We start from the raw sequence: 10,174 nt of genomic DNA, 5'->3' as shown, positions 1-10,174 counted from the left end.
ACTCTGAAACAAACAAACTCAACAATATGAATTCTTTAAATCATAATTTCATAACATATTAATATTATAATTTTTACATAAAAAACAACGAAACACAATAAAACTATATTCCAATAATCCAACAACTGGTACAGGCGTTATTGTTACACCGTCCCGAGACACATTTTTGGCTTCTAGAGATTTTGCAACTGGCTTTTGGGCTGTGTGGGGTCTCTCTCTTCCGGAAGATGATTGAATAAAGAATTATAAATGTTTGGACCACTCCTGAGTTGGGTTTTCTCTGTTCTATCATGGGGATGAAAAAAATCAGGTTTAATAGACAGTAATATATGATGAGTAATAATTTAAAAAATCCATACACATAAAACACACACACACACACACACACACATACGGTGACATTTTATACCTTCTCCAGAATACTGTATATACTACGGCCACAAGTTTTCATCATGATGCTGATCCAGAATCCTTCCCTTATTATTTAATTCTAGTGCTATAAGTGTCATGGTCCTGGGTCATGTGACCCAGTGTTTTGTGTTAATTATTATTATCTTATGCTTTAGGTTATTCTGGTTATGTCTTTTGCTATGATTTCTAGTTCCTAGGTTTGGTTCCCATGCTCCCTCTGTTCCAGTTCAGTCAGGTCTCTGTGTAAAGCCGTGGCTGTGTCCCAATTCAGGGTCTGCAAGCTTGAAGTACGCGCACTACGTGTACTGCGTACGGTGCGTACTATGAGTACGAGAAGTGCGGAAGTGAGAGGCTTGTGAAATGGGACGGTCTAGCCTGCGTCGCGCTGTTCAGGTTGCCTAGCAACCATGATACTAACCGTGAGAAACGTTACATACAGCTTTGTGTGTGACATCACTTTGATTAGTTGAGTATCTGAGGCTGAGACCACAGGACTGGAAATATATATATATATATATATATATATATATATATATATATATATATATTACAGCAGTGAGCTTGAACTTGAAAGATTCAAGTTGCAGTTATTTATATTTCCTATCACCTTAAATCTTCACTCAAAAGTGTATATACTGATGTATTATACATAAGAGACAACTATTGTTCGTTTAATATGTTGGCATTATTACATTTGGCTCAATGCTTACATACATGTGTAAAAAGAAAATGTACGAGCTGTGGTAACTGTGTCTGATAGAATGAAGAGTAGACTGATATAGTAAATATTCCTTTATTGGGTGAGAAAATCAGACCATGTCATAACTGCTTTAAGTCATACAGAATAGATATCAGAGCCTTAAACAGGCTGACGTCTGCTAAATGGGTCAAACTGGGCAGAAAGTCTACAAACACATAACATCCTTATAGAATATGATGTAACACTATAGATCAACTTACCTCAGAATATATAAAGCATATAAACAATTACAGCAACATGATGCAACAAACACAGCAGCTGCTGATCCAAAATACTCAAAGCTTCATAGAACTGAAACCAACATTTATTTTTACATACTTTAGGTTTCTGAACATTAAACTTGTTGCTGCCTTTCATAGTGTGTAACTTGAAGGCCCTTAGTACTTTCTCCCACACTGAAAACACTGGGATGATAACATTATGTGAACATTACCTAACAAGACTGATTCAGGACAGACAGTTAGTTATGTTAAACTTTCCATTTTTTTTTTTTTTTTTTTTTGTGTCCCGTTTGGATCTTTAGCCATCAGAATTGTTGTCTTAAGGCCAAGAAAGATGCCAAGCGGATTTATTTTACCAAGTGGATCATCATGGCCTTGCCATATTGGTCCACTTGATTGACCTTTATTATAATTATGTATTTATTTTATTTTCAGTTGCTACAAACGGGACAGACATGACTGGGGGATAGGACAGGGAGAGAGAATGAAAGAAAGAGAGGGAGAGAAAGAAAACCAAAGGGGAGAAGAGACGGTGAGAAGGGGGGGAGAGAAAGAAAAAAGAAGAAAAAACAAAACAAAACACCTGGATCACCTGTATGGAGAAAAAAAACAGAAGAGAAAGCAAACAGCAAAGAGCAACATAATAAAAAAACAGCACCATCACAATAAACTAGCTAGCAGTAGATAACAGTAGATATTAAATAATAAACGATATTGTGCAGCACGCAAGATAGACAGTGCACAGTGTGCTTTGAGGCAGCAGCCAAGAAAGGTGTAGTCCACCCGTGTGCACACCTGTGTGGATCAGCATGCTTGTATTCCGAAGGTTTCTCCATGTAACGATCTGCTAGGGAGTGTGGGGAGCCATAGCCCCGTCCACCAGGGTATGAAGCAGGTATGGAGGAGATCCAGGCCCCAGATATCCAGAGGCCCCAGAGTACAAGGATCCGAGGAGGACCACCAAAGGGGGGAAACCGTGCCACCCTCCTGGGAAGAGCTGAGGAGTAGAGCCCCAAAGGAGAGGTCACCCCGCAGCTACGGAGCAGAGGCCAGAGGGGGTCGCAGTGGCGTGCCCGCGGGCTCTGCCGGCAGCCAGCTGTGCCAGAGAGGACTGAGCTTCAGGCCCAGAGGCCAGAGGCCTGAGGGCATCCCACCCCCTGAAGGAGCCCAGCCGGGCCACAGGCGCCAGGCCCCGCCAATCGGCCACCAGGAGTGAGCCGGTACATACATGAGCGCCCAGCCCCAGACGACAAGGACCACCAACACACTAACGTCTGAGGGCATCAACCACCGGCAGGGAGTGTGGTGAGGGGAGATAGGCCTCCGTACTTTAGAGGGCCTGAGATGTACCCAGAGAGGTTGAGTCTAAGACCCAACCTGACATATAGACACAGACAAACAGGCACACGCGGACACAGACGTGCATTCCCACCCCATATGCACCACCAAATACTCGGCACTCACCCAACGTGTAGACAGACACAAATAGACACTGCACAGACAGTCGCACTCCCCAAACATACTCTATATCCCAGGTCCAGGTACCCCCGCCCTCAGAGGGGCAAGCCGCACCTAGACCCAGGACATGTAACCCTTCTCTCTGGAGTGGAGGCAAGCGGACCACCTCCTTCTCTGCAGTAGCGGGGAGGCCCCGCATCCCAGACCCCAGTCTGACGGCCAGCACCTCCTCCCAGCCCCCCAGCCCTGACGGCTAACAGTACCGGGGTGAGTGAAGACCTCAAACCTCCCTACGCCCGCTCATATGTAGTGTTGCTGTGTGCTGTTCTAAAGTGCATTTAAAACTCAGGAGAGCATGGTACTAGCTTCCTCTCAGAGAGCAGCACGGCTCCTCCCGAAAACCCTTACGGTGTGTTCACACCGAACGCGATAGAAGCAGGCGGAGCGTCAGGCTTACATGTAAAGTCAATGGAAAGGCGCGCTGACCCGCGATTGCGGCTCCCGCGAAAATTCGGAAGCAGATTTGCGTCGCGAAAACGCCAAAACGCCTGAAACGCGCTACACTCACGCGCGTTTCAGGCGTTTGACTCGCGTCCCCCGCTCGAGTTGGAAAAATCTGAACTCCAGCGTCAAATCGCGCCGCGACAACCAATCAGGAGCCTGGTGACGTGGCTGTTACCTAGTTCAAAGGGGCAGATCCAGCCAAAGCCCTTTATTCTTCAATAGAAGGAAGGCTAATCAATGCCGTAGCAAACAACCCGGAGCCGTACGACACCAGCTGCTTTCTGGACCGAGACAGGAATATAAAGGACCGAGCTTGGAGGAAGATATGTAAAGAGATCGGGCAACCTGGTAAGTTCATTCATTTTTCTTAAGTTTTCTCTAAAGTTTTCACTGACCCGGGGAAGCCGCACAAAAGCTAGCAAGCCACCGCTATTTTCCCACTGACGTACAAATACCGTTCTGCTCTTATGCATGTTGTCATTTAAGAATATATTTTATTGTTTATTAATAAACAGCTCACAGTGGTCCCGCTGTTCATCCGTCACTGCCTCTTTTTTTTTTGATTTTGATTTTCTTTTTTTGCACCGGACAGCATTGCATTCTGCAGCCTGATTGACAAATCTCCTGCGCTTGCCAAATTTATCACGTTTGGTTTTGATAACCATCACGTCCAATAGAAAAAACAGCACAAAATCACCCATAACTATGAGCCTCATTCGGAAATAGACACCTGCACCGCGAGGGAAAAAGGCGCACGAAAGTTGCAGGCAGATGAAGACAAACCGCGGCATATTAATACTTTTACGTTTTGCAATCTACAAAGGTTTGCACTTTGAGAATCAATTGTGAGAACTGTGACCAATGTTCATGTGTGTGTGTGGAAAACAGTGGCTAGTTATTCTGAGAACCCCTGCTGCAATAAATGAGGGACCACTGTCTACTCTATGATTATTATATTCAACCTGTTAACATTTAATACTGTATTGATAGAACCAACTGATTCTGCAGCAGAGCATCCCCTGTTGCTTCTCCTGGCTCCCCAGTCCCTGAGCTCCTGCTGCTGCACCCGCAGGTATGTACAGCAAACACTGATACCTTTTTAGTCGGTGGGATTGCCTGTGATCACCTTTACTAAATATCTACAACCAATCTGATTATATCCTGTTTTTGGTTTGTTTTTTTCAATGTTGAAATTAAAATCTAGTAGCAGCCTTCTCATTTCTTTGTGTTTTGTGCTGTTTTACAGGCCCACAGGGGAGGACGGCTCCGAGGCAGATGAGGGACGGGTCCCAGGACGGTCCATCGGTGGTGGAGCTGGAGCCACACCAGTCTCCAATGGAGCAGTTCCTCCTCAGCCTGGTTCCTGCTCTGGAGAGCAGCTGGTCCTTTTTATTCCTGTCTCTCTGTAAATACTTATATTTTATATATTTATGCTTAATGTATTTCTGTGTGAGAATTTTAATATTATTTCAAATAAATTTTTATAATGACTAATGTCTCAGTTCTACTACACAGCAAATGTTGGCACACGACTTGACACATGTAGAATTTATTTCATATTATACTAATGACAAAATATACTAATACAGTGGGATGCAGAAGTTTGGGCAACCTTGTTAATAGACATCATTTTCCTGTATAAATCGTTGGTTGTTACAATAAAAAAATGTCAGTTAAATATCATACAGGAGACACACACAGTGATATTTGAGAAGTGAAAAGAAGTTTACTGGATTTACAAAAAGTGTGCAATAATTATTTAAACAAAATCAAGCAGGTGCATAAATTTGGGCACCACAAAAAAGAAATGAAATAAATATTTAGTGTATATCAATGTGTGTGTCTCCTATATGATATATGGGGTGCCTTTGTCTGGACGTGCTTCCCATCCAGAGCTGCACAGCACAGAGGGAAGTTCCAGCGCTCCTGGAATCCCTCTGTGATGGACCGCCAGTCTCCAGGTGAAGGCACAGCCATGAAGTCGTCCACTAGACAGTCCCAGATGGCCGTCACTGCCTGGGGGGTGATCTGACACACCGACTCTGTAACTGAATGCTTGGTGCTGAAGGAGTCCGCGGTGACAAGGAACCTGGACAAAATTGTTCAAAATCAGTATTATGTGTACTGCAGTTACAAAATACATTATTCAAATTCCAAAATACTTTGGTGATGTCAGATTTAAATCACAAAACTTAAATCTTACATAAAACATTTTGTAATTATAAGGATAATTACAAAATGTATATTAGATAATATCTAAAACAGTTGTGTTTTATTTTAACTTTAATATATCATAATTTGATTGGTAGCAACTTTTGCCACTACAGTGAGCCAATCACTCATAATTCCTAAACATGTCAATCAGGTAGGAATGAAGTAAGACATTAATAGAAATAAAGAGTTGTGTGTTGACATGTAGCCCTTTCCTTGCTTAAATCATTAATATTTTTGAAAAATTAATCTGTGATAAGACAGCTTATCAAGATAGAACCATGTAACTAGAGATGAATCAAACTGTTCACAGTTTTATCTAACTCTGTTTTAATAAAGGCTGGTGACCCCTGTTATAGAGTCTGACAGCTGCAGGGATTATATACAAATATTCAACTATCCCAGAATTAAACCAGGTCTAAATAAAAAGGAGTGAGTATCACTACAAAGGTTAACTCAGTGGTCCTAATGCTACAGTTTGATATCAGCAAACACCGAGCGCATACATTGATGTGACACCACAGCCATGCTATCATTCAAACACTGATAACAGCATAAATCGAATTAAATCGGGACTTGATGAGACCTTCTGAGTATCACTAGAAATATTATAAACAGTCGTCTTTGTACCACAGTTTGCTTTCAGTAAACACCGAGAGCATTCACTGTTAGCATAGCACATCCATGTTAGCAGTGTATAAATGGATGATTTAGCATATATTAGCACAGGTATCAATAAAGGACTACGTATTAAACACTTTTACTAACCTCAGGCAGACGGACAGGCGCTCTGCAGGTGGGATTGAGCGCCTGTAGTCGGTGTCTAGGCGGGCGATTCTGGGACCGACGCGGGACAGCAGGTCCTCAAACTGGCCGAGTGAATGACGGTGATAGCGCTGGAATCGGCCGTCATCCAGGCGCAGCTCCTGGAGCAAGTGGTGAAACTCACCAAACTGCTCACGCCTCTGGAGGACCTGATGGACCCAGGTACGGCAAGGATGTCCTTTACGCCGCTACTCTGCTCTCCACAGTAAATAGAGAAAGGAGACTCTCTCTTCAAGCGCTAGCTCGACAGCTGCCATCTTGCAAAGATACCGGTCTTGCAAAACTTCCTCCCACATCCCTCCCACATTTCCGGTTCACGCGCGTTAAAATATGATATTTTGGGGCGCGATGGATTTTTCTTGGACACGCGTAGAGGTGCGAATGTGCACGCGTCAAGTTAGGGGCGTTTGGGGCTTTTTTCACGCGCCCATCGCGTTCGGTGTGATTTAAAATTGAGGGTAGGGCACCAGCGCCAGAGGTGGGTTGGAGTACACCGACCATCCTCTGGATGCTGTAAAGCGTGCCCACCCCCAAGGCCCTATATGTATGTGTTATGTGAGAGTGTGAGTAATGTGGATGTCTAGGTTGCAGGATAAAATTGAGGCACAGGCGGCCAGAAGGGGACAGAGGGGGAGTGCCTCCCCTGCACCCTGGTGACATACCCACACCCCAAGCCCTGCGTGTGTGGGTGGGTGTGGTAGAGCGCGAATAGGGAGGCAGCTGAGGATGGGGAGGGAAGAAAGGGAGGGGCAAGCGGCCCCTCCCTGTGGCCAGCTCCCCTGCTGACCCCAGTAGGCACCTCCACACTCTGGAACCCACCAGGGCAAGGGGGTCCAGGCCCATCCGGACCGGGGCCCGCAGCAGCAGCACCGCCCAGCCCCACAGAGTCCAGGGCAGCCCACCCGACTCCATCCCAGAGAAAACTGCACCCACCCCATCATCCAATCATCTCCCAAACTACACAAGACAATAGACACCCAGGTTGAGTTCATTCTCCACCTCTCCTATATCTCTCCCCCCACCTGCAGAGTGAGCTCCTGTAGTGAGGAGACCACCTGCAAAGATATAACAACCTCCCCACCAGTTAGAGAGCCCCCTAGTAGGGCCGATGCACCAGAGGTCCCCTGTACTGGGGCTGAGCCCCCCTGCACCCACCCACCCACTGCTCCGGCGACACAACAGCCAGGACCCAAGCCCCCAAGGCCCGGCCAGCACCCCAGACCGGGGGGCGGAGCACCCCCAGACCCCCAAGCCTCCATGCCCGTCCCGGACCCTCCCAGGGGCAGCCAGGCTACCAGGCCAGTAACCAACGTCTGCCAGCACAGACCCTCCCCCATCTCCGCTGTACGCAGCCACAAGGAAAACACCATCCAAGAGCCCCAGAGCTCCTAACCAGGTCATGGCCACATCCCTCTAGGGAAACGTCCCTAGGGACTCCCCAGACGCCCTAAGGCCGTCCCTACCCCCATATCAACCACAATAGCGAAGGCAGGACCAAACCATGACCCCCCACCCCCACTAAGTGATGAAGCCGATCAAAGGAGCCCAAAGGGATTGATCAAATGTGATGGCAGATGTTGTATCAAGACTAATGTGATCTATTAGATGGTTTCTATATTGGTTAGAATTAAGATTATTTTTATTTTTCCAGTTAATGAGGACCATTTTCTTGGCAATGCATAGGGCCGTAAAAACAACGTGGGCTGTGTTTATTTCTGCAGTGACCTCATCCAAGTTGCCCAGCACGCATACTAAAGGGGAGGCTGGAATGTTACATTTCAGACACTTTGATAAGTCTTCACATATCTCACGCCAGAATTTCTGAACTGGTGGACAGAACCAAAGAGCGTGGATGTAATTGTCCGGTGTATTTGCTGTGCAGTGTGAGCAGTTGTTGGAAGGCGTATAGCCCATCTTGAACATCCTATGACCAGTATAGTGCACTCTGTGTAATATTTTGTATTGTATCACATTATGTGAACATTACCTAATAAGACTGATTCAGGACAGACAGTTAGTTATGTTAAACTTTCCTAGCAGTCCTTCACAAACAGGGAACAGTCTGTCTATTCTCTCCATCTGTCAGCAGACAGGGTCAAAAAAATCAGATTTGATGCACGTTCGCCTGCAGTGTGAACGTAGCCTTAGTTCTGTCCTTGCCATCCTCACTTTTTTTTGTGTGTTTTCACCTGTTGGAATAAAAGCTCACTTGCATCACAGCCTGTGCCTGAATCTTGGGTCCTTCATTCATAACACCATGCAGCTTGCCTCAGAAACCGTGACAATAAGAATAAAATGAGACTAAAAAGTAAGTAATAGTAAAAGTAATAAATATAAAATAATGTATTTGTGATGATTCAATATTTTTGACTATCCACTCTGTGCATAAGAAATGTTTAAACTGTAGAGATACAATCATTTTGCTGCTGTAAGATTAGCATTTTGTCATGTTTGAAATATTAATCTAATATAATGTGTTTCTGGCACTTCTCCCCCTGCAACTTTGTGTCTTTGTCTCATTTTCTCTGTGTCTCTTTGTACAACTTTATAGTGACAAAAAAAGGCTTTCTATTCTATTCTAACTTGCATGTTTCTGTCAGTCAGATGATTTCCATAGAGAGGCACTTTGCATCAGCAGCACCATGCTCCAGTGCTCTGGGAGAGTTTATAGTCCTGAGAGTTGAACACTGGATGACTGACAGCTGTCCTTCATCACAACAGAAGCCACAGAAATCCTCCTCATCAAAAACATGACTTTGATCTGCGTCCTCATCTGGACTCTCCTCTGCTGCTGCTTCACAGGTAAAGTCCAGAGAATCAAACTCCTCTCCTCTATCAACATCTGTCCCTCTGAAATGAAGCCCACAAAACCATGAAGCTGCTTTATGTTTTTGTCTCTGTGTCCTCAGAGTCCAGAGGACAGATCACAGTGACTCAGCCTGGAGCAGTGAGCTCTGCTGTGGGAGGAACTGTGAGCATCAAGTGTACGACCAGTCAGAATGTAGATAGTGGAAACCGATTATCCTGGTACCAACAGAAAGATGGAGGAGTTCCTAAACTACTCATTAAGCGTGCTAGCACTCGACAATCAGGGATTCCAGCTCGTTTTACAGGCAGTGGATCAAACTCTGACTTCACTCTGACCATCAGTGGAGTCCAGGCTGAAGATGCAGCAGTTTATTACTGTCAGAGTGAACACTGGCCTGGCAGTCAGCGTGTGTCCACACAGTGAAAAACAGTCGTACAAAAACCTCCCTCAGTCAGACTGAACAGAAACTGAAGTGACTGCTGCAGCTGGAAGATACTGCAGAGACTGATACAGTTCACTGAGGACACACACACACACACACACACACACACACACACACACACACACACACACACACACACACACACACACACACACACACTTTATCATATTCTGCTTGTTCTTTAAAGAATCTGATTTCAAAATGTAGATTTTACAGCTTTCACATGTGAAAACATCTCTTGAAACCTGGCACTTATTTTTTCACAGCTCTAAACACTGAAACTAATTCTCAGCCTAAAACGCTTCAAAAACACTTCAGATTCATGTAGTTATGTTTTGAATTTCACAAAAATATTAAGTTCTGGAAAGTGTACCAGCATTTTTTTCTATAATTTTGTTTTTTAATTTCCGAAGGAACATGTCCATTGTTAAGACGCTGCCTACACATACAGGGTTTATTTAATGAGTTTTTATTTCTATTTTGGAATTCTGTCTACAAATAATGGTGTTTTAGGAAGTTTTGAAAATTCCTTC

At 44.7% G+C, this 10,174-nt stretch overlaps 1 long non-coding RNA gene across 1 annotated transcript; it reads right to left on the bottom strand.

Annotated features, from left to right (window-relative positions):
* Positions 1-4,887: 4,887 nt before the first annotated feature.
* On the bottom strand, positions 4,888-6,823 carry LOC309698192. The gene is made up of 2 exons (XR_014274023.1): positions 6,334-6,823; positions 4,888-5,443 (listed from the first exon to the last, which is right to left on the bottom strand). It is a non-coding gene; the product is annotated as an uncharacterized lncRNA (long non-coding RNA).
* Between the last annotated feature and the right edge of the window lie 3,351 nt (positions 6,824-10,174).

The sequence above is a fragment of the Aulonocara stuartgranti genome (assembly GCF_965226115.1).
Source record: "Aulonocara stuartgranti genome assembly, chromosome: 22".
Classification (NCBI taxonomy): Eukaryota; Metazoa; Chordata; class Actinopteri; order Cichliformes; family Cichlidae; genus Aulonocara; species Aulonocara stuartgranti.
This window is presented reverse-complemented; position numbering and strand designations above follow the sequence as displayed.